The following is a 7,406-nucleotide window of genomic DNA, read 5'->3' on the forward strand; positions in this document are numbered from 1 at the left end:
CGCAAGCTTGGTTAAATGTCTTAATCCCTGCGAGCTTGGTTAAATGTCTTAATCCCTCCGAATCTGTTTCTGTATCTTAAACATGGGAATAACACGGTTGTTACGAAAACGTGCACCGGGCACATTGTTTGCCCCTAAGTTTTTCTTGAATGTCAGGGCCACTGTAAGTGATTTCTCCCCTGTGGGTCTCACATCCTTCTCAGATTCCACCCACATTTATTGAATGTTTATCATGGGCCAGGCTCTAGGCTCGAGGGGGGCTTCTGTGAGGTTTGAGCTTGCAATTCTCACCCACCTTTTACAAAGTGCGATTACTAAGCCATGCAGAGTGCCTGGTCTGGTGGCTTAAGCTATTCAATAGCAGGGCTGAGATTTGAGAGCAGGGCCTCCAATTCCAAGTCCAGTGACCCCAAGGGAACATAACAAAGTAGACTGTGGTTGAGAATACCTGCGTGTGAGGGTTTGGGTAAGCTTTCAAGAAGGTTCTGTGAAAGCCCTCTGAGACCTAGGGAGGCCCATGCCAACGTGGAGGTCTGTAAGAACCTTTACCCAGGAGCAGGTCTCCAACACTCCTCCGCCTCCAAATTGGACATGACGTGGCTCACTGGGCTGCTTTTCCAGCTATGCTTGTGCCTACAAAGTTTCCATTTGGGGAAACAGAAGTGTTCTGAAATATGACTCACCTTCCAAGAGTCCTGGCATCTCTGCTGTTGTGTCTGCTTCGGTCACAGTCCCCGTGGACCTCAGTTGCCTCGTAAATTACATGAGACTCATTCCTACTTCAAGGGTTGAGAGAGATAAGCTGAATATGAAGCATTGTCTAGGTAACTGGCCCTTTCTGTTCAGAAGGTCTGGGTTCTCCAAACCCAAACCTGGGAAGCCTTGTTTGTTCATCTCACTTGAGGAATCTTTGAAACAGTGTTTACAGAATTTCTGGAGATGCTGCTACCGTGACTGTAGAAATATTTTTTTTAATGTTTGTTTTTGAGAGAGAGACAGAGCATGAGCAGGGGAAGGGCAGAGAGACAGAGGGAGACACAGAATCCGCAGCAGGTTCCGGGCTCTGAGCCGTCAGCACAGAGCCCAACGCGGAGCTTGAACCCACGGGTCACAAGATCAATACCTGAGCTGAAGTCGGATGCTTAACTGACTGAGTCACCCAGGCGCCCCTTACATTTTTGCTCTAGTCCAGACATTGTCCTGAGGTTCAGAGCCACACATCATCACCCCTTGGAAATCTAACGCATATTTATCTAGACTCAGCGCATCCGAAGCTGACCTTCTGCTCTTCCTCCAGACCTCTTCCACCTGCAGCTGTTGTACCTGAGACTGACCAGTTGGTCACCAAATCGATTCCCCTGTCCTCCCAAGCAACCAGCTAGGCCACCTTTCCACCCTTGTAGTTGGGTGCGGCCGCTGATCAGGGAAAAGCGATGCCCACCCCTTCCAGACCCGGCGCATGGAAGCCTGAAGCTTGATCCTCTGCCTCCCCCGGGACGGTTGCAGAAGGCAGGGGTTAAAGACGGCAGAGCCTCGTCCCTGATGACTGGTGATGACTGGTGGGGAAGAACCCACGCCCACCTTGTGCCAACTGGATTTGGTGGGAACGACCAACAGACGTCCATTAGCTCAAGTCCTGAGAGTTCAGGGTATCTCTTTCTAGCAGCTGGAATACACAACTGTTCTGTTTTCTTTATTTTTTCAAAGTTTACTTATTTATTGAGAGAGAGAGAGAGAGAGAGAGAGAGAGAGAGAGAGAGAGAATGAGCTGGGGAGGGGTAGACAGAGAAGGGGACAGAGGATCCCTGACAGCAGAGAGCCTGATGCGGGACTCGAACTCCCAAGCCGAGCCATGAGATCATGCATGACCTGAGTCGAAGTCAGACGCTTAACTGACTGGGCCACCCAGATGCCCCAACTGTTGTTTTCTTAGATTTATCCCTTTAGCATCCATTCATTACATTCCAGGACCCATACTTTTAACTATGTATTTTCCTCTTTTCTTTATTCTTGATGCTCTGGCATTTGTGGCCTTGCTGACTGGCCTTGCTGACTGAGGAGACACCGCCCCTCCCAGGGCCAGCCAATTCTTAAAGATAGCTAAGGGCTTCCCGCTTCCCAGTATGCCATTCATGTGCAAACCACCGATCTTCACCCCAGGCCTCCAGCCACGTCCTTATCAAATGCTCACACACCAAGCCAATATCCCTCGCCCTGATCGCCCCAGAGCCAGGTTCCAGACAACTAAGGACAGCCACATGCCCCAAGGCCCACTGGAATTATTAAAACTAGTCATTTCTAGATTCTTTTTTAATTTTTTTGTAATGTTTATTTATTTTTGAGAGAGAGACAGAGCATGAGCGGGGGAGGAGCAGAGAGAGAGGGAGACACAGAATCTAAAGCAGGCTCCAGGCTCCAAGCCGTCAGCACAGAGACTGACATGGGGATGGAAACCCACAAACCGTGAGATCATGACCTGAGCCGAAGTCAGACGCTCAGCCGACTGAGCCACCCAGACGCCCCCATCAGCAAATCCTTTTGGCTCTACCTTCGAAACACATGCAGATGAGGACCTCTCCTCTCTTCTCTGCTGTGGCACCACCACGTCTCCCAGGTGCACGGTGGCCTCCTGATCGCTGTCTCTGCACGCTTGCTCCTTCAGGCTGCCCACCATCCACCAAAATCCTTTACAACCTGCATCGGGTCATGTCCCTCCTCTGCTCACATCCGCCAGCGACTCCTGAGTGCAAGCCCAAATCGTTATCACGACAACGATCAGTGAAGTCCCGCAGGGGCTGACTCTCCTATGTGTCTCCCCCACTGCCCCCCCCCCCCCCCACGGCCATGTTCTTGTCACCTCTGCCCTCACCTCCTCCTCCTCCTCCTCCTCCTCAGCTCCTTGTTCCTCTAGCACAGCTGGCTCACTGTCTTGGGAACTCTGCCCGGACTGTCCTTCTGCCTGGAGTGCTCATCCTCACACATCTGCTTGGCTCACCCCCCACCTCCAGGTCTTGGCTCAAACGTCACCTGTTCAGTGAGGCCCAGTGAGGCCCGGCAACCCACACCCCTCCCCCAGCTGGCGCTCCCAGTCTGCTTTTACTCTTCCTGTAAGGCTTATCATTTAACAACACATCTGATATTACGGGAGTTTTTTATGCTATTGTTATGTAGCCCTCCCCTTAAGAACACAGGCCATTCTTGGGATTTGTTGTGCAAGGACGCATCCCAGGCACACCGAACCGTGGCTAGCACACAGTTAAGTGCTCAGAAGCATTGGCCAAGGGGCGCCTGGAGGGCTCAGTCGGTTAAGCATCTGACTCTTGATTTTGGCTCAAGTCATGGTCCTGCAGTTCGTGGGATCGAGTCCCGTGTCAGGCTCTGTGCTGTTGGCTTAGGATCCTTTCTCTTGGCCCCTCCCCTGCTCGTGCTCTCTCTTGCTCTCTCTCAAAATCAAATTTTTTTATTTTTTATTTTTTTTATTATAGGAAATTTATTGTCAAATTAGTTTCCATGCAACACCCAGTGCTCATCCCAAAAGATGCCCTCTTCAATGCCCATCAACTCCCCTCCCCTCCCTCCCATCCCACATCAACCCTGTTTGTTCTGTTTTTAATAATCAAATTTTTTAAAAAGCATTTGCCAAATGAGTGAAAGCCCTGATGAACATAAGCACTGACACAAGAAATGAAGTTCTAGATGGGGGTGAAATGTTCACTGGCTCTGTCCACACATGAGCCAACAAGATCAGGCTGGCATTTGCTATTCTGTCAGATACTAACAAACTATGTTGCCTCCACACTCCAACCAGCATCCCAAGCCTGAAAGCCCTTCTCTTCATTTCTGTGGGAAGCTCAACCCTTCCCTGCACACTGGAATCATCGGGAACTTCAAGGCACTGGGGAGGTTGTGATAGAACTGGTCTGGGGTGCTGCTGGACAAAAGAATTGTAAATGAGTTAGGTGATCCTGATGTTCAACGGAGTCTGAGAAGCACTGCTCCAAGTCAGTGCCAGTTCGAGAAGGTGTGGAGGGAGGGAGCTATTCATTGAGCAAATAGGGAGAGGAATGAGGACCAGTGGGGGAAGCAAGCTGAAAAATCAGAAGGGAAAAAAAAAAATGGCAAAATGAACTTGAATTTCAGCCTCTGCTCCTCTACAAATGAAAAGCCTTGCACGTTTTGCTTGCTGTGTGCAAGTAGGGAGTTTCAATCTTTAGATATTTGGGAAGAAAAATCTAGAAGAAAGAGCTGCTCAATTGCAATCCAATTTTCGGGCACTTTTCTGTGTCAAAGCCAGCTGCCTGTTTCATTACCGAGCAATTTTAATGCGTTCCTCCTCAGGTGCAGTTGAGGTTGATGCAGGCAGCGTTGATATTTATAATTTCTCCTTTGTCCTGTCCTGCAGTGGGTTTCACGCCTACTACGATCCACACATTTTCCACCACGCCCAAGGATGACTTAAAAGCAAAGTGAAGGAAAGGTTAACACTGGGAACCCAGCACGAAGAAAGAGGGTCTTGACTCCTGGTGGGGATCAGAAAAATGTCAGTTTCCACTCTATTCCTGGTAGTTCCCTGAGGCCCCAGAGGGGGGGCTTGGAATGCTCCTGCATTGCCTCAATGCTTGGAATGGCACCTTGCACATGGCAAGACTCAGCAAATACTTTGTGTCATTATCCAAGCAAGAATGACATGTTACATGGGTGGAGCATTTCTTCGGTTTAACAGGTGCTTCCAGGAGCACCTCCTCCAGCCCCTCAACTCTCTGACCTATGTGGAGATTGTTCCTTCCGCTTTCCAGGCTCAGAGGGTTTAGCTGGTACATGGGAGGTCCCTCTAGGCCTTAAAGGTAGATGTGGGAGGGAGAGCCCAGGCATCCCACACCTTACTCCCCCGACAAAACCACCAGTAAATGGTGTCTTCAACCGTAGGGCTTCAGCCTTGTGAACAGCAGATTCCTTTCTTGACCCATCTTGGGAGGAAGTTTATTATCACTGTTGTTCGAACAACAGGAGATCAGATGATACTTTATATCCACAGAGGAACTGTGCCCTGACATGGATGTAAGTTCCCTTAGCCTTTCAACTTGCTCAACCTTAAACCTTTTCAACATTATTAACGTTTTCTCAGAATTCACAGGGAGTTTCCGCTGCCTTCCTTGGCGCTGCCTAAGGAGGTGGTACCAGAAACCTAACACTAGAGCAAGGGAGCCAAGGTGTTCTGGCAACGCCCGTCGGGGTGGTTTGTAAAAATCGGGAGTCAGGCCTTACTGGCTGGGCTACGGCCCTCGGCCACAGGGTGTGGAGAACTCAAGGGCCTGAACTTGCCGCTGACATCTGGCTTCAGGACGTTGCTGGTGCAGCCATCTGGGAGCCCGGGTGCGTTGGGGCTCAGGCATTTCCTCTGAGGACCAGTCCCCGTCCGCTTTGCGGGTGCCCGCGCCGGTCTGAGAAGCAGCCAGTGAACAAATACCTCTGTTAATTTTCTGTGTGTTAAGTAAAAGCATACATCCTAAACACGTGCCAAAAAAAAAAAAAAAAAAATTGTTCCCACATGTTTAAAGAAGTGTAGAAATTAACAAAATGGAGCTCAAACATCAGTGTTGACCAGCAGCTGACAACACTGAAACGAGGAGGGACAAGGACACGGACTGCATCAGTCCCCCAGAGGGGGCCTCGGCCCGGAAACCTCCACAGACACAGGGCCAGAAAGGGGGCTGGATTCTTCTACCAGAACGGTTTTGATTTAGAAATAGGACAAGGAGCGCCTGGGTGGCTCAGTCGGTTATGTGTCCGACTCTTGACTTTGGCCCAGGTTGTGATCTCGCGGTCCGTGAGACTGAGCCCCGAGTGAGGCTCTGCACGGACAGCGTGGAGCCTGCTTGGGATTCTCTCTGCCCCTCCCCCACTCGTTCTTTCTCCCTCTCTCTCAAAATAAATAAACTAAAAAAAAAAAAAAAAAAGAAATAGGACAAAGTCACTGCTTAAATACCTTTATTATTTTTTAAAAATTATTTGGACATTGATAGCTCTGCAAAATACTTCTCCCATCCCAGACCCTCAAACCCTTTCCACATGTCCTCCCTAAAGAAACAAAATACTCATACTTTGTGCCCATTCAAATCTAATTTTTAAAAACATGTAAGATTCAAAATCAAATATTTTTCTTTCCCAGAACTTGTTAGTAATTTTAAACCACAATGCAACATACTTAATGGCATTTCTTTTTAAAAATTAGCTTATCAGACTATTTTATGAGGAAAAAAAAAAATCAATTCAAGGCCTTAGAATATAAATTCCCTGTTTCTGAAAGCAAAAGACGTTGAAAAGCCCCTTTGCTCCCCTGGAGTTTGTGATTTCCACGTTATCAACAGAACCAGCACACAGATGGGACTTTCTACTTCATGTGAAGGATTGCTTACTTTGGGGCTGCAGCTGAAATGCTGTAAAGTTTGAGAGGATGGGTGGGTGGGGAGGGATAATTCCAGCACAGAGGAGAGACGAGGCTGGGGGTACAGAACGGAAGCTTTCTGAGCAGTGGAAAGAACAGCCAAATCCCTAGGATCCTACCTCATGGCAGGTTTGTTTGGGGTGGAGGAAGACGGTAGAAAATCTGCATCCTGCACTGATTTCTTGATGATGAACACAAGCGTCAGCCAAAACTATTGCACAGAGTACCAGAGGCACGTAAACCACGGAGGAGGTTCAGGAAAGAATAACCACAGAGGGGGGTGATCCCCAACATTCCTTGGGGAACTGAGAGAAAGAGAAGGAGTTGACGTGGATTCTTTGGGAATTACCAAGAGGAGGTGGGCAGGCAATCCCTTCCCTGTCCTCAATGGACAGATTTTTACGCAAACCTTCATCTCGGATGTGCCCGAAAGATCTAGCAAAGGTATCACTCGATTTTCCCCAGTACAACTTCATTACCTAGCTAAGAGAGGGAGGGAGGAAGAGATCCTCCAACAGGACCTGGCCCGTTTGGCTAGCTGAACAATAGCAGCGTTTCCAAATGGCCTTCCCTGCCCGCTGACTGCCCGGCTGACCTCTGAGCCACACATACAGGGCCCCGATGAGCTCACCCCTCGTTGGGTTCTGAGCGGGGCCTAGATCCTTCAAGGAGCTTGCAAAACTCAGGCAAGATTTAGGAGCCTGCCGCGAGAGGGGATCTGGGGTGACATGGCCGGCCCGTGTGGCCAGGGAAAGCCAGCACGGCCCCACAGTCTCCTTTTACTGTCAAGCGACGCCTGCCAGCTAAACTGAGGCCATGCGAGTGCGGTCTCCTCGGTACTCTGCCATCAGCTGGTGTGACCAGAGCCAGCCGTCCTGATGCCTTCTGGAGTTTCAGAATCAAGAAAACATTTGACTCATCTCTGGGAACGGACGTGAATCATTTTTCCACTGCAGTCGCC

Source organism: Panthera onca, chromosome E1 (assembly GCF_046562875.1).
Source record: "Panthera onca isolate mPanOnc1 chromosome E1, mPanOnc1 haplotype 2, whole genome shotgun sequence".
Lineage (NCBI taxonomy): Eukaryota > Metazoa > Chordata > Mammalia > Carnivora > Felidae > Panthera > Panthera onca.